The 18,286-nt window shown below is 40.2% G+C and overlaps 2 long non-coding RNA genes across 3 annotated transcripts in view; one reads left to right on the top strand and one right to left on the bottom strand.

Moving 5' to 3' along the window:
- LOC143303052 (uncharacterized) overlaps positions 1 to 18,286 on the top strand; it is a 260,835-nt gene that overhangs the window by 143,530 nt on the left and 99,019 nt on the right. The gene's annotated exons all lie outside the window — the stretch shown is intronic.
- LOC117159640 (uncharacterized) overlaps positions 12,841 to 18,286 on the bottom strand; it is a 149,121-nt gene continuing 143,675 nt past the window's right edge. Inside the window, exons 4-5 of one of the 2 annotated variants that reach the window (XR_013059026.1) lie at positions 15,556 to 15,649; positions 12,841 to 13,015 (exon numbers count right to left, since the gene is read on the bottom strand). This is a non-coding gene — a long non-coding RNA (uncharacterized LOC117159640). Of the gene's footprint in view, positions 13,016 to 15,476; positions 15,650 to 18,286 lie in introns of those variants that run through there. The other variant, XR_013059025.1, reaches the window with a different exon arrangement.

Below are 18,286 nucleotides of genomic sequence, written 5' to 3'. Positions count from 1 at the left end.
GTATGTCCAAATATTAATGCGAATTGGTGTACTTATTTTTAGACCATATTTTGTTTGATAGTAAATAGCTGAGCGTAAGAGAGAAGAAGATTATGTTCTTACGCACGAAATATTAAATCTTAATAAAGTAAGAATACTGTGGAACACTTTGTAAGGATATAGTAGAGTAAACGTTCTCTAAACATGTAGAGAATTTCATCATAAACTTTCAACAAAACTATCGTAATATCGTGACTAGTAAATTTTCATCGACCACTCGTCTTTACTTTCTATGGGCCATTAAAAAACTAGATTCCTGCGTTTACCATAAAGTTCCATTAGATTTATAGACTGAGCGAATGAATTGGATTATCGGTGAGACCAGCGTTCAATTTATTTCATTGTCGTTTACCTCGACGAGTGGAAAAGTGGCTCGCCGACAATTCCGAAGTTTGTAGATAAAGAAAATTTGCTTCACTCGTAAACTCTTGCTTGTTCGCAACAGTATTTCTAGCAAGCGTTTCACGAGTGGAAAACACTTCTCCGTTCATAACGGTGCAAGAGAAAAAGCTATCTAGCAAACGAAGCACTCGCATTATTTTCACAGAGTCTCGTAGTTACGATAACGATGGATTCGGCTAATTTCGATTTCAATCGCAAATCATATTAATTTACTTTGCTATTTGTTGGATTCATTTGGAACGAGAATTACGTACCTTTGCGTATTTAGATCATGCAAGTTTTCAAAATACTTAAACTTTATCCCTTTGAATTAATAAAGAAGCAGAACTTCCTCTTCACTTTAAGAGTGTTATAGCTTCATCCTTTGACGCAAAGGCTAGGATTTTGCTTTCTGAATTACCTACTTCTTTAACTACATTATCACAATTTTCTTGTTGCTTTTCCAGTAACACCCTTTGTACAAATAAATTTTACACGTATCAAAGGAAGAGTAATTTATATCGTTATATTACGTCGTCACGTTATAACGCATGATATTCAAATATCTTCGATTACGGTAAACAATGTTTCTACCTTTCGCCAAAGTCGTTTCAGATGATTTTTCAGAAAAAGAAGAAAAAAGAAAAAGAAAAGGAAGCATAAAGTAAGATTACAAACATATGTGCATTTTCGATCGCATCATCGATTTTCTCCTAAGCGTACAAAGATCTGCAGCCTATTCATTAACGTTTCACAGTCGTAACTCGATCATATCCTTACGGTTGAAACGTCTTACTTCGTTTCGCGAATAATCCCCTACAAACATTTCTTGGAAGCAATTATCCTACGAAGAAAGCTAAAGTGGCAATTTTGTATCATTTAAAAAGGGGCTCGCTTCGATTCCAAATGATCGCTTGATGCAATAAAATTCCATAGAAAACGAACGCATTAATTATTGCCGATGCGTTTCGAATTGGCACGATGCTGCCATTTCTAAAATGGCGTTTACCGAGGAAACACGAGGGGTGGCTTCTCTGTTGCAACACGCTGGAAGTTGCATTGGAACTCGCTGGAAACGAAGGGGAAGCCTTAGACCGCGCCGGGAGCATTATACTCCGCCTTCCCCCTATCGATAATGCGCGCAACACATCGCTGTGGCCGCATGCAACTTTTACTTTTGCGTGCTATTCTTTCCGCAGGTGCACCAGTTCGCAGCTTCGTTCCTGTCTGTCATTTCTTTTTCGCAGGAGACGCCGCTGTTGCGAACTTTCTTTCTTGTTCGCCGTCTTTGACGGCTAGCTGCGCCCTGAATTATTTAGAATACCACAAAACTCCTCGATCTTGCATTCTTCTTGATCATTGGTCGCTTCGGTTAAATTTTTCTTTCGTACTCTTTCCTGGTTTTTCGTCGATATGTTTCCGATGGTTTCTTAATACGATATCGTTGCTGTTATAGCGCGTAACTATTTATAATTTCATTTTCTATAACGTCATCTGCCTTCGCACTTACGTAATATTAATTTACCAGCAGAGCGACACGCGTAGATGAAAAATTCATATTTGCGAAGTATCTGCAAATATGAACTTTGATAGCGAATTATTTGCTAGGATGAGAATATCGTTGTTTGATTTAATAAAATTATACTATCTAACAAGAACAATGTCACAGTTCTATGGTTTGTTTGTGTATATATATTTTGTTTTTGTTAGAAATTACCTAAACCCAAAGATTATGTGTTACCCATAGGTTATATGTATGTCGGGTTTATCGGGTTGACATTAGTCACGGGGGCGCGTTGCGTATCTTCATTAGGACAAGCCATCGTAATTGTTTAATGGGGTTTATATTTACAATTATATGTACAAGTGTTGATTTAACAGGGTTTAACAATTTAACGTGGTAATTAGACACTCCTAAAGAAAAAGACAATGTTCTTAGGCTCAAACGAATCCACGGTCAACGGGAAAACTCTTTGTACAATTGAATATGTTTTGAAACTCAAAGTGACGTTAGCTGTGACGCATGGTATCTTTCCGACTGACTGACAGGACGTTGTGTGTAAACTCTCCAAGGTGATCACAAGAATAAAAGACTGACACAATCACATTTGTCAATTGCGTATTGACGGGGGATATCGACAAAATTCCAGGCGCCGTTACTAGGCAGACCCGCGTCCGTCATTGCTCCTGCCCGGGGCTTGTTTGTTAATACAGCGTGTGTATTGGTACTTTTACTGTTAAGTAAAAACGTTCATACCGTGACCGTGACTACGTTCGGCGACCAGTTGTGTCACCTCGAGCCCAAGCCCACTGTCACAAATCTCGGGCAAACATAATCAGATCGTATCGCAACAACTACTTCTAAGTTCTATTATTTAAGTACAGCTATAATAAATAGTTTAGACCAAAATATTGGGGACCGATGTCTCTACATCTCCGACATATATTTAAAAAATCTTTGTTTATTTGCTCAGGAATAGACGTAAGACGTGGCACTCAGTGAAATTCTAGTATTATACAGGGTGGTTGGTAACTGGTGGTACAAGCGGAAAGGGGGTGATTCTACGCGAAAAAAGAAGTCGAAAATATAGAATAAAAATTTTTTTTTAATTTTCTTTTTTTTTTTAATTTTTCCATCGAGACATCGTGATAAAGTGCACGTGTACCGAGCGAAAATTCAAAGTCGATTTTCTCGAAAACAAAGCCTCGAACGAAACATTTTTATTCTATATTTTCGACTTCTTTTTTCGCGTAGAATCACTCCCTTTCCGCTTGTACCATCAGTTACCAACCACCCTGTATATTTAATTTTTTACGAGAATGAAAGGCTTATATTTTAACTGAAGAAGTGTTTATTAATCTTTTTGTTTATTAATATTTTGCAAGAAGGAGTATTTAATATTTTGTAATGCAATGGTGTAGGAAGATACCAAAGGAATTTTTGGTACTGTTTAAATACATAGTAACGCAAGTTTGAGAATAATTCCAGCAACCCCGTTAGGACTTTAGATAGTCGGGCCACATTTGTAACGGAGAACGACGAAGGGAAATTACAAAACTTTCCACCACATGCACGATGTGTCATAATTCTGGGCCAATGACGACAATATCTTCGAGAGGAATTTGAGTATTATCTCGCAGTTGACACTGGATTTTCTCTGCTCAACGATGAAACTTCCTTTGCAAATTGAGTTCCGCGAACGGTGGCAGGCTTGATCAAAATTCTATCGACTGAATGTTAGACTAAATTCAGACTTTGAGAAGAATTCGAATCTCAGCTATTCCAGTCCCTAAGATTTCCATGAAAAACGTAGAGAAAATCGAAGAATGAACTATTTCTGCAACGTGCTAACGAATTGAAACACCAGAATCGATATGTTAAAATTACCAATAACGAAATTGTTAAAGCGAGCTGTACAAACATTTTTTTAAATTTTGATATTGTAAAATAATGTAAGAAACTATCACACTGTTAGAAATCCGTATAAGAATGTAAATAGCGCAACGACTTACACAAAGACGTCCAACTATCACGACATCAGTGCCTCTGAAAGTGCCAATTTCATGCCGAAATTGCACCTAACATTACATAATAACCCCCTCCCTCCCTTAACCACTGACAATTCTTCGTTTGCACGAGGCCAATCACCAACCTCGTTTAATCCGGCTGAGAACGCGACACGGCTCGTATTCCAAAGCGATTTCCGCGAAAGTACCCGCAATTTATCGTCGGGAAGTTCAGCTCGTAAAAGTTGCGAAATTTGTCCTTGAACGAAATCAGTGAGCCTCGTGCGGTTGCATTCAAATTACGATCCATCTTCGTCGCGTATATTCGCTGCGGACGGTGGTGTAGCGAGGGTCGAGAGGGTTGGTCGGGGGTTGGAAGGGGGCCGAGATAATGCCCGAATTTCGTGCAACCGCGTCGAAACCGTGGCGAACAGTGGCCTACGAGGCATCGGTGTCGTAGATAAGCGGAATCTCGGCAGGTTGCATTATCGAGGAGACGGCGAAACAGCGAGAGACGAAAAGGGAGGAGAGGCGGGGAGTGAAAAAGAGGGTCGGTGGTGGCGGAGGGCCGAGGTGGAAGTGCAATTTTGCAGCGTAAACCCTGGCGTTGGGCCAGGACCGTGTATCACTCTGCATCGGAATTCGTTGTTCCACGTCTCGTTACCAGTCAGAGTTTTCTGCCCGCCACGCCAAACTTTTATCCCTCGTCGTCGGCAATTTAGCTGTGAAAGGTCGAGCAAGACGTCCGAAAAATTTTCTCTCCTCGCTCTTTCTCTGCCTTTCCTATTCTCTTTGTCTTCTTATGCGTTTCCTTTCTTTTGTCCTTATTTATTTCGTAGTTTTCCAGTCGTTGTCTCTCCTGCACATCTTTGCACTTCTTTCCCGGCGTACGCCATGAATTGGCACGTTCGATAGCGTTCGCCCGACGTTCATGAAATTCCGCTGAAAGAAACAGGGTCGACCGAGTCGCCGCCCTCATCGATTCTACCGCGCGCGATTTTTCTTCGATGAAGTTCAGCCTGTTTGGCGTTAAAGTGGAACGCGTCACACCGAGAAAGAAGGAGATACGCGGAGAAAAGGACGGTTCTTTGTAAATGAAGTTTCTCGGGAAACGTAGAAGGGATCGTCGAGTCTTCTTTTAGTGTTCTTATTTTCTATTAGCGATTTGGGAAATAATATTATGAATATAGAGTGGAATTTGAATATTTCGTGCACCAAAATTTCGTTTCACTACCTTTAGGTCTTTTTTTTGGAAATTAGAACGTCCTGTAGTAGAGTAGTAGTTAAAAATGTAATGTAGATACGAAGACAAGATTGTTCCTTTATTATAAGCAACGAATAACGTTTTTCGAGGCGTCTAGAAAAGAATTTTGAAACGTTGAGAATTATTTCGCGAATAAATGCTTTTTCTTGGCGTTACTTGATTTCACAGCTCGTGACATTTCGCTTGTAATTGAATGAATTTGTGTACATTTAATAAAAAGTTAAAATGGCTCCATCGATAGAGTATAAACAAAGAAAACGTAGTGAACATGCGAAAGAGATAACTAAAAGGATTTCTTGCAAGAAATCTGTTATTAATTAGATCCATTATTAGCAATATATGGAAAAAATGTATGAATACAATACATGAAGAAACAAATGTATAGTTTGTGATTAGAATCTAAGAAATTAAGAAACAAAAGCAAGAAATTTCCGTCACGAAAGGAATAAGTAGCAGCTAATATGTAAATTTATTTTTACATGCAAAGAAAATTTTATTCTACAGGAGAATCGAAGTTGTACGAAAAAAATAGGTCATTATAAATTTATCGTTGATTAACCGCTATAAGCAAAATCGAATTTGTGCATACATCTAAAAATATATAACTATGTTACAGATATGAATCTGTATAACGTGTTCGCGGATTATAGTACCTACTTATAGATACATCATAGAAAAAGAATCTTTGGCTGGAGTTTAGGAAAAGAGTCTAGTTGCAGAGTTTCTGAACGAGCCTTTGGAAAGAGTTTTTTCAACGACAGCTTTTAAGGGAACTTAATAGAGTTTTAGCGAGAGATTAGCGGAGGACAGTGTAAATCGTCCGGTTAAAATAGCTTTCCAAAGAAAATTGTCTGTACTTTTTGCATTATTCATTTACTACTTACTTATTAGGTTGTCCGAAAAGTTTCTTTCGCTTTATGAGGAAATAGTAGACGTACAACGTTTTTCGTTTTATATTATTTTGTCGAATTACGTACGATCGATTTTCTTCTGTTGAGATAAACACCGCGACATTTCACAGACTTGGTTTCTCGTTTCTACGAAGGTGCACTGTTGTAAAAAACATGTTTGCGAAAGAAAGACACTTTCCGGACAACCTAATATTATAACTTCTGAAGGACACTGACACATACATGTACGTTTAAATTTATTACTCTACAGGATTAAATAATCCTGATTGAATGGAGAAATAAAAATATTGTACTAAGCATTTTAATAGGTTATTTTTAATTACTAATATTAACACGAAAGAGCTGTCGGTTTAAAATAAACGAAATACAACTACGAAATACAAAGCGACTAAATTGCTGAATAATTAAATTAGAGAAAAACCCAAACAATTTTCTCTAACGTAAAAAGATCATCATTGATAAATTTAAATGCCACATAATCATAGTGACACGAGTTATTATAGAGAATTTTATGGAAGAATGGAATCACTAATGGAATAAAACAATTCTACGAAAGAAAAATTGTATTACATTTTTGTTACATACGTAATCGAGCCTACGAACCGATATTCCAAGAATTGTAATAATCGTTAAAAAAATGATTGTATTCATTTAGCATAATTGTGTTAATTTTGAATAATAAGTGCAACTAATCCTCCTTTATACAAATCTTTGTAGAACCTATTTCATAATTCTTAAATACTATAAACACAAACAAAGGCAGAAACGCCTATCTACAAAAATCCTCTTAACGAATCTAATTCTATAGAATTCTACATAAATTCAACATAAACACAGTCATTAGCGTTCGCTTGATCACGGAATAATTCTACTTAAAGGCATCAAAAGACGTTAACGTCGTTAAGCCAAAACTCCAATTACATTTCGCAAACTTCACCATTCGTTCAACAATAACCGCATTACCGGACTTCCTGGAAAACTTCCGACTCTTCTCCTCTCAAACGCAAACTTCACGAAATCGCAGAGTAGGCGGAAAGAAGGAAAAAATCTTGCCACCGCCGTCGGCCATAACCATGCTAAGGAGTTGCTCAGGGTCGCTCCATTCCTCGTGTAATATAATAATGGGGCCAGCATGACCTACCCCAATGGAGCCCGTTGTGTCGACCTACAAGGGGATAGATACGAAGGGGTAGAACGTAGACAGCTGTGGACCGAGGGGAACGAAGGGAAACCCCATCCACAGGCCGACGAGTCGAGGGTCGTAAAACCCCCTTACACATCGGCTGACTCGTCCTACCGCCCTACCAGACAACCCTAACCTGCCTCACGTCTGAGTGACGTTGGGCGGGTTGAAAGTGGGGCCACGTGGAGGGCGAGCACGAGGTGGGAAGGGTATCGAGGGGAACAGCAACAAAACGTCAGCCCTCGTGTCACAGAGACACACTTTTACCGCGGCCCAGCCCCTCTGATTCGTAACCCTCCTTCCGCTTTGTAATCCTCTTCGCCATCGAGAACCAGGGGGCTACGTTGTTAGTATACCAGTTGTCACGTTAACTGTCACGGTTCTCATCGGTGACCCAGATTTTGCTAAATCTTTTCGAACGATTGAAATACAATAAGTTTCACGGACTAGAGATATTTTCGACGATGCGAATGATTTAGATCACATTGACAGAAAAAGAGTATAAATTGAAAACAATTTCTTAATGGTTTTTATTTTAAAAAATACTAAAAGGAAGAAAATAATTTTCATTGTTAGGTATCATTATGTAATTGAGTGTAACAGTAATATACAGGGAACCTGTATACGTTGAGTATATATATGCGGTAAGTATGTAATAGAGTATCACTCGATCGTCGAACTCGTATTACTGAAAATAAAAACGATTTAATTGCAAGAACCTCGCGATGTATCCTCCGTTCGGCTAACGGCTCTTCCGTTCTCTTGGATGAACTTTTTGGATGCAGAATTTCTAACGAAGCCAAGGAAGACAATTCTCTAATGATTGCGAGGTAGAACTGGAAGAATATTTGACTGAAATCATGAATTTGAGATCTATTTGATCAAATAGAGAGTCTTTGAAAGCGCTAAGATTGCAACTAAACTACTGCAATACGATCGCGTCAGGATTTTATGTTAGTTATCAATTTTTTGAAATTACGTTCTATTGTCATCGGAAGCGAGCAACGTATCTCAAAGTTCAGCTGAAAGTTAGCTGATGGTGAAGTGGGTAAAAGTTTCATTTACAAAATTCCACGTAGACGGAGAGACAAACGGAAAAGTGAGCTAACTAGAAACCATTAAAAACTTCACAAATAAGATGCATTTTACAAAAATTAGATATTATGGCGTGATATATTTCGATCTATCGCGGTATCGTGCGTAAAAGTGTCCCAGGACCCTTTTGCATTTAATTAAACTAATATTATTGATGAAATTTTGAAAGACACGAATAAGCGACGGATTTTGAATGCATCTGTGGAAAATTTGAACCTGATATTATACGAATATAATACCATCGTAATTATAACATATTTATTATAATTACCGTTGACCGATACACGAAACTTCAAACGAACTTTTGCCATACGTCGCCGTTTGTCACTCGCAATTCAAATAAATTGAATAGTACAATTCAGGCGTATTTCCCTTTAACCATCACCGTCTCATTAGTCATTGCGGGGGAAGACAAGCAACGAACGTTCCTGCGACCTTTGTGCGTTCTTTCTCTTTCTCTTTTTCTTCTCGTCGGCTCGTTCGTTTGTATTCGTTGGAATTGCATTGGCTCGAATCGCATTCGTTCGCTCGTTAGTTAGTTAGTTGGGCACGTTGTGTGCGTGGCTTCCTCACTAAGGTGGCCGCGCGCGTCTGTCGCCATTAATGGAAACGGCACGAACGCGAACTTCGTTTCACTGACACGCGCTGACCTTTCGCCTTGCGCGAGCTTCGAGCCTGGGATATTCGGGCGAAAATCGTTGGATGGATTCGTCGCGTCGAAATGGTAATCGCTTCGTTACGTTAGTTTCTTTCGGCAAAGCCGGCTCGCCGCGAAACCGAATTCGATCGATCGCCGTGGACTCGAGTCGACTCTCTCTCTCTCTCTCTCTCTCTCTCTCCCTCTTTCTCTCTCTCTCCCCTGCTCTGCGTTCGAACTTGCGTGCTTGTTTCGAATCGAGGACATCGAAACCGCGATGATTTTTGTTGCTTCTCCGCTGGCTCCGGGGTGGGGCTCGTTTTTCGGGAATGAGGTTTCGTTGGCAAGTGTTTCGCTGCGTCCGAGTGAATGCATATTCGGGGATGAAATTAGGGCGAGATAATTTACGACACGCTTTGTGGGTCAATTTTGGCATGCTTTCTATTGTACGATTTAATCGTCGGTTTTTGGATTGTGTTCTGGTACGTAGAAGTGTACCGTTTTTACGTGGCTATAGTTCAATAAATTTTTATGTTTCTACGTCTTATGTTTTAGATTAAAATAAAACTTGCTCTCAATCTACTTATCTATCTAGTATGATCTCGAATCATTTTAGTTACGTCATTTTACAAATTGAAATATCGTACCATAAAATTTGTTAACTTGATCTGAACTCTTGATAATTTAATTTAATGTCCGGTATTTTAATCCTAACTCTATGACAGCTTATAGCCGATATCATAAATTGTACGCTATATCGGACAGATTTGAAGAAAATACGCGCAATTTCTTTTTATTAATTTTCTAACAGACGTTAATAATTAGTCATCGTCCGACTGGAAACTTTGCTTTACTCGTGTCTAAGTACTTGGCAAAATGCACGACTTTGAATAAGTGAAACAAGAGAATATTTATACTGTAATATATTACATTACCCGATAGAAAACGCTAAATTTTCCTAGCAACGGTAATATACGCATTGGCAAGTGAGAGTAGCAATTCACGAGCATTCAAGAGTAACTACACGCATTCATATCTTATAATTAGGGAACGTCCAGCAACGTGCGTCGCGTGTAACAAAATTAATTCTGTTAAGCTTATCATTACATCTTGTACGAAACAGCAACCTGAATGGAGACTGCGTCGATTCAATAAAAATCGTAAAGAACTGGACAGAGGAGAAAATTCCTGTACATAAATTTAGAGACACCTCTGCGAATTATTACAATTATTTATATTATTAAATTATAATTACGTTTTATCATTTGTAGTTGAGTTATTTATATTATTTATAATTACGTTTATGAATAACATAGAATACTCTTATCATTTTCAAAGCATTCTAATCATTACGCGTATGGGGTAGATGGTAAAAAAATGTAACGCTCTATATGTTCTTTTCTTATCGATAGTCTAAGCAATGCGCATGCGATTGATTTGTTAAGGATTAATTGACTCGTAAAGAAATAGAAACCGATGTTTTAGAGAAACGATACAATACTCTAGATGAACGACAAAGAATACGAGCAAAGTTACTTTGAGAGCAATTGAAGAGAATAAAAATATGACAAATACAAAATATATCGTGGTAAGTCCCTTTGATCAACGTATTCGTTAAAGTATTTTCTTAGATGAATTTCGACTTTCGATTACACACGTCGCACAGCACGTCTCTCTATACTACTCGAGTATAAATTTCGCTAGTGACGTATTCGCTAATTCTCAACAGTCGGTTCATTTTTCACCAAGTTGATCGCATCAGCAGATCCAATCGTCGATTTACCCACCGTCGTCTACTCCCACCTCCAAGAAGAATACCATTACACAACTGAGACGCGCGATTGCAGTAATCTGCCGTAAAACAAAAGCCACTGTGTCGTCGCTGTTATCTCTTTAAGGGCAAGCGGGGCCGAGGGAAGCAGAGGAACCGTGGTCGGTTCCCAAAGGCCCGCGTCGCGTCATGTCAGTTCGAAGAAAATCCGGCCGGTCGGGTGAAGAAGTTTCTGCTCTCGCGCAAGTTCGTCGAACGAGCACGGGGAAGAAGGAGGTCACGACAGCGCTTTAACCCTTTCGAAGCCATCCGAGGCGATAGGAGCGTCTTGACCCGTCCTATCTCCACTTTGCCGTGCCCTATCCTCCACGGCGCAGCGTGACGTAATTCCAGCACGAACCTAGGAGGTTCGACCTATGAGACCTACGAGACGGATGCACGCGCTCGTCCACGATCCTATAGGTGTGTAGGTATACGTGAATCTTCGCTACGTGCTCGTTCCACGTCCCTCTGTATGTGTACGTGTCTCTGGAATAGCGTGCACCCACGTACCCAAACACATGCATGGACCACGCATCCAACGTTCTAAGATTCGAGTACACACTCGTGCGATCGAGCGAGACAAAGACAGCCAGATAGATAGATGAAGAAAAGGAGGAGGATAGAAGACATACAGGGTGTACGGTAAATCGTGGTACGACTCGGAAGGGGGTGATGAAGTAAGTCGGAAAAGGAGAATGACAATTTTTGATACGAATTCTCGTTTTCGAGAAAATCGAGAAAGGTACATCGCCTCTAGGGAGTATTCGCACGCTTAATACAGAAGAGCCCACATTGTATCGTGTCAAATATTTCGTTCGTCCAATTGAAATTTCGCCCATTGTAGCGAGGCACGACTGGAACGATTATATTGGCCAAATTTGAAGGAAATTGGAAAATGCGTATAAAAATGACAAGATACGTGTTTGCCGGAAACATATATTTAGAAACAAAAATGATACACAGCGCGAATAATTATTATTGACGTTTCACCATGTCTTTTAGAATTTCACATTGTTAAATTCAACGATGCGAATCGCTAGAGACGAGATGAGAACATTGTCAGATACGAAATACGGTGTAATATTTCTCAAAAATTAAACGAAAATTAAATCTCTTTTTGTTTCTACGCCGCAACCGTACGAATACTTGTATCTCTCGCTTATGTCTTATATTTCTCTACAAAGAATCGTCCCTTTTCGAACTGTATCGTCATTTTCCGTACACCCTGTACAGAGAGAGAAAGAGGGATGGCGTAAATGGTAGAGAGGACAGCCGCTTAGCGTAAGCTGGAACGTCGCTCTAGCCGTCAATACACTTTGCCGAAGGTAGAGGAACGTTCCATCGAGTTGGTTCCTCTGGCTCTTGCGGAGGATCCTGCGGCCAACAGAGTCTCATATCCTACGGGCCTCTGGGCATTCAACGCCTCCGGGCTCTCTCTCCGTGCTTGCTCATCCAGTAACGTCACTAACGACGCGACGACGGACATATTGGTATCGCTTGTAGGTACCTTTAAGGAGAGCAGCGTTTCACGCTGCCGCACGATTTCGACGGATCTCCCTTTCGGGTATAAAGCCCTCTCTCCCCGGCCCGTCATCGCAGTCGTCGTCGTCGTCCTCCGGATTCAAAGGTATGATCAGACGGGACGGACGCGCGGTAATACTGGCCTCGTACACGTCTCTGAGCATTTTAATGGCTGCTTAGAAACCGGCTATATTAAACCGCTCTCCATCCTCTGATGTGGCCTGTTCACTCTCGAATACGTACGTCGCGCGCGTTTCAACTCTTTTCGGGTTTAATCTTTCCTTTTTGCTTCCTTTGGTTTTCATTGGATTGGACGTGTTCTTTATGGATATGGATTTTAAGGATTGGTTCGTTTTATAGATGAATTATGGAATTATGGCGAAAATAGAACGTATCGAGAGGGACATTTTTCGGAATTTTCTAATTTTCGATAAAATCCATGGCTGATTAATTCGAAGTCGCCTATATTTATTTTACGTTTCATCGAGATCAAGTTTTTATTTAGATCAATGATATTTCCTTCGAACGATAACGTAATTTGCGCATTACAAAATGGTACAGAAGGTATGATTTTTTTATTCGACGTTGCTTCATTTTTTCAGAAGCGATGCCAGTATATCTTTTCCTTGCTGTATGCTTGTCGATGTTGCTCGTTGTTTCGTTTCTAAAAACATTTTAATAAACACGAAATATTACTTACGATGTACTGTTAATCAATAGGTGCGAATTGTTATTTATAACACAATGTTTGTTATAACATATTTCAATTGCGAGTCTTCGATTTGTCGATATAAACATATAATAAACTACGATATTTCTATAACATTTTATAAAATGGTAAAAATGTTTTTATTCTTTTATTTAAATAATTCAACAAGAGTCTTGAGGAAAAAGCACTCTAAAAGCAAAAAATGTTGGAAGAAACGAAAGAAGAAAGTACAGAAAAAGAGTTATGCTTTTGCATAGATCATCGATCATTATCATATCATTACGTCGATCTAAATCACTCGCCACTAATTAAACGTTAAAAATGAGAATCGACGTGGATCAAAAGTGACAAGACTCCCGACAAACTTATCGATTTAATACCTCTTTTACGGATATTCGATTCAAACTTTCTTCCGTCGCTGTGTATACTCGCGGTGCACCCCTCTTGCGCCCCTTTCATCCCCCGCGCGCCACGTTCACCGTTGCAGTTACCGGTACACTTGCACCTCAAGAAAGTTTCTTCGGTGTTCTGCATAAACATTACGAGCAAAAGTGAAAGTAGCAGCGTCACTAAAGGAAAGTTTCGTCGTGAGGTAGGACAGTAGTACTTGCACCCTCGATATCGTTCGAAAATCTTCCCACACAGCGACACGACTTATATCTCCTTATCTGATTCTCCATTTTGATTGCATTTAGCGATGCTCCGGTTATCTAATTAATCGTCAATATTATTTTTTTTTTTTTGGTAATTGAGCATTTACGTACCAATTGTAATTGTTCTTTATTACAATTTAAAAAAAATTTGATTTCTTCGTATTTAAAAATCTGGAAATAATATAAAATAAGATTCGGTGGAAAACTGGTTTACGTTGTAGCATACATTGTACGTAAAACAAACTTTAAATCGACGTAAGGAATTTGAAGCAACGTAAATAATTGTGCAAATAATTCCTCGTAACTATTTCTTAATTTTATTCAATATTTTCAATACGTGACTTTATACGACAATTATTTTCTACATTGGTATATTTTTGAAAAATATCTAATTTATACGTCTTCGGCACCACATCGTGTTTACCCTAAAAACATATCCCAAAAGTTATACATCAGATTAAATCGCTAAAGGTATTAAATCATCAAATTACGTAAAAACGATTTTTCTACGAAACTATGAAAAATACGACGGAATTCAAATTTTCGATGTCTAGTATCCTTCCAAATCTACGCGAGACCGGTGAGAGTCTATCGATCGAGATCGATGTGAAATCAAATGGCGCGCGAAGATCGCATTGCGCTGTTCGGTTTGAACCGTGGCCCAACGAAAACTGACTACGGCCGGACCGGCCGAAGCAGTCGTCGGAAAAGATTTCCATCGTTTTTCACCGCGCTCATCTTCCTAATCTTCTTTGAGAGCGTCGTTCGGTCTCGGTGCGGCTGTCGATACCGTGGCCCGCCGGCGGAATCTGCAATCCGGCATCGGCGAGACCGGGGCTATAGGGTGGTTCGAGTAGCGAACCGGGGGGGCGTTCGCAACGGAGCTGACTGCAGTTTTTCCACGGTGAGAAATAGGGTCTTGGGGTGTGTAAACCCGGTTACTTATGGAGGCCATTCCGGTCTGCGGGCTCGCCGGCCTCCGGCTGAGGGGTTTTAAGGACTTAGCTCGACATTAGCGTCCCTGGAGGGTGAGCTAGGACGTGGTGGAGGTGGACGTGGATGCGAAGGTAGCCGGAGAGGAAGGTGAAGTTAGTTTGTGCAGGGCGCGAGAGGAAGATGGAGAAAGGGAGTGATAAAGAGAGAGAAAGAGCGCGTGTAGCAGATATATAGAAAAGAGGGAGATAGGGAAGGGAGGATGTAAAGGGAAAGAGAAAGATAGGAAATAAAGAGAGAGACAGAAAGAGAGAGATAGTTGCAGGGAGTAAGCTCTGGATAGGGTTGCGAGGACTGAGAGTAAGGGTGGATAGTCGGTGGCCAGGGGGTCCTCGGGGGTGGAAGAGAATCGCTGAGGCAGAGGATGGGTCGGAGGCAGGAGGAGGAGGAGGGGGATGGATGTGCGGCGATTTGGTTTCCAATCATGGGACGACGGGACGCGCCTCTATCGAGCGAGCAGAGGCCCGGCCATCCTACCCCATCCTCTCCTTCGCTTGGAGCCATGTCGGTGCTGGTGGTGCTGGTGCAAACCAACCCAACCCAACGGACTCTCTCTCCTTCGCCTGCACCTCCGCGTCTCAACCAACCGCCCTCCTCCTTCTCCTCCTACTCCCGATCCCTCCTCCATCTCTTCCTACTTCTCATCCTCTGACTCCTTTACCACCCTCGGCTTGCCACCCACTGCTACCTACCGCCGTACTCTTCCTCCTCCTCCTTCTCCTCCTCCTCCTCCTCCTCCTCCTCCTCCTCCTCCTCATCCACCTACTGCTTCTCGTCCTCCTGCCTCCGTCCTTCGGCCCTCAAACCACCCCGCGCTACAACCTTCTCAACCAGTGCAGACACACTTACACGCACTCAGAACTTCGTCCCGTCTGCCGTCCTCCTCTTCGATGTCCCCCTTGCGATCCCCTTTTACCCATTTGCCCATCAGCCGTTCCGCAACCTAGGGCAATTCCAAAAAATCTTAATGTTTTCTACCATTCCGGCAACGGTACCACGGCTTTTAAATGCCAGGGCTTTCGACTTGTTTGGGAATCCCGCGTTCACGGCCATCCCTCTATCGTCGACGGAATTAGGTTTCAAGTAACTTGCTGGTATTTCCGCAATTAGCTCGATAATTTACCGAACCGTCGGGATTGATGGTCTTCAAATTTTGTTTGCATCGATGTAAATAAATCGTATAGATACCGCTCCCCGTACATTCTTGGTGGATCGATATTAACCCTCGCGGTAAGATGTTTCCTTCATTTCTAGATCGTTTTATGTTCGACGCGTGATCTTTCTCGTGCAGTAGCGATAGTGGAATTTCGAGGTATCGTTGGAAGAAAAATACCAATGCTCGAATTTTACTTTTGTAAAATATTAATTCCTTTGTAAGAGGCAGATCGAGAGGGAATTAATTAGATTAATTTATCTTATTTATTGTTGTAAAAACCTAAGGAGCGACGTTCGAATGTTTAATTACGATTTATAACATCAGAAGTAACTTCTAACGAATTTTATTCGATTATATTGAATATTTTAAATTAAAGATATTATGTATATGTTACGAAATATAAATAATAATTTATTTTATAACGTATCGTAGAATATTAACGTACTTGATATTAGAAAGAACTCCGATCATTTTGATCAATCAACGAATCAGAAAAGTGTACAACTTAAATCTGCAGAAATACGTAAAATCGCCAATTTAAAATTCTCATTCCATTTTTAGCGAATGAAGCTAATCTTCCTTCAAGTGCCATTTTTTTTATTCGTATATTTAAAAATATAAATTTATATAAAAATCTGCGGTGTATTAATTACCAATTCTATATTTTAATTTTCGTATATCCACATAATATAGTAACTATAGTTAATCTACAAAATTCCCCTTCCCTCACTTGCGCTATTGTATTAATAAAGCCACGTTGCCATAAGTTCGCAAACAGGTCGGTCCCGTATATACTTGTAAATTGTGAGACAAATAGAGTCTTGCCGAATTTACCGGAGTAGACACAATGGCGTAACGAGGTATCAAAACAGAGCAGCGTAACGCTTCTATTTGTCGCGTCGCATATTTCATTCCGGTCGGCGAAGGTTAACGCCATTATACATGCCAACGTTTTCCGAAATTATTAACCGCGTACGGCTCAGACGACGCGGGCGCGTTTCCGCTGCGAAACATATCGCTTCTAATACCATAACCGTGTTTACGTTGGGTGACAATGCGATTAGAAGGAGAATAGGGGCGGAAAGAGAGAGGTTGGGAGGCGCTACATCGAGACGCGGAGTAGCCCTAGGTCGTCTAGACGCGTAGCGTTGGTGTGATGTATAATGACGCGTAACGAGATTAGTAACTTTATAAAACGTCGTAAACATTGTTTACTAACTATCGTTTACCTTGAAACTCTTAAAGACAGTCGCAGGGTAAGGCTGGCACCCATCTCGAGTCAAGCGTCTGTGCCTTAACGTCCGCTACTACTATATTTCCCGCGCATGAGTGCTTGAGAACTTTTCAAGGAATTTCTTAATGAGCAGATGCGTTACACGAGCCCGTCCTTGATAATTTTGTTGTTTCATCGAACGTGTTATCGGTATAAAGTTGACATGAATTTTTTTCATTTCCACTTTCGAATGTTTCTATACGGAATAAAAATAACAGGGAAATTTTAATGAAAGAAATTGTAAAATATGTTCGTTTTTATAATAGACACATACGTGTCTGTAAATATATTATACTAATTTCAGTGATCGTATTAATAAAATTCGATTTTCGAGTACTTTTGTACGAAAGAAGATAATATAGAAATTTGTAAGAGAAATTATGAAATATATTTTTAAAATATATCTATTCGCAAAATGTGTCTCCTAAGATATTTTTATTTCTACGCCTTGAAAAATTTAATAACACGCATATATCCGTAAATATTAACAAAATAGTACCACGCTAAATTCTAGAGACTCTAGAGATCATTGACGTTTGATCGTGGATTCACAGTTTATCTACGACCAGACAAAGAAACAATGGGATACGGCGAGACACGATTTCTTTCGGAGTGTATCGTGCACACCCAGTTGCGGTATTAAAACTCCGTTGTTCGCGAGGGTCGTGAAGCGGCTGGTGGACTTGAAAGTGGTTTACATCCATCTTTCGCGGTTTAACACAAGCCAGCCGACTTTCAACCCCTCGTCTTGCATCGTCAGGAATGTTTAATTAACGCACTTCGACCCGCTTTTCCTGGACTTCCATTGTTGACATTTTTCTGCCACGAACACGACGTGCTCTTACTACCACCCGGGGACTATCCAACTTTCTTAATGGCCAGGTGACTGGCTCTTTAAGTGTTATTAGCATGCGCGAAGTGTAAAGTTTCGTGTCAGGCGCTCCTTCCAGAAAAGTGCCTGTATTTTCGGTAGACTTATGTTCCTCAAGTTTTTTTTTAATTTTAATAGCCACATGGAGTACGGATTATCATTAATTATACTTGCATGTAATGTTCAATAGATCTTATCTAGTATAAAATATTATATTGAATAGGAAGATTGTATTTGAGATATGTTAGTTACATATATACGTATATGTGGGTATACTGAA

The sequence above is a fragment of the Bombus vancouverensis genome, chromosome 8, assembly GCF_051014615.1.
Source record: "Bombus vancouverensis nearcticus chromosome 8, iyBomVanc1_principal, whole genome shotgun sequence".
NCBI lineage: Eukaryota > Metazoa > Arthropoda > Insecta > Hymenoptera > Apidae > Bombus > Bombus vancouverensis.
Note: the sequence above shows the minus strand (reverse complement) of the source record. Positions and strands in the feature narration are given on the sequence as shown.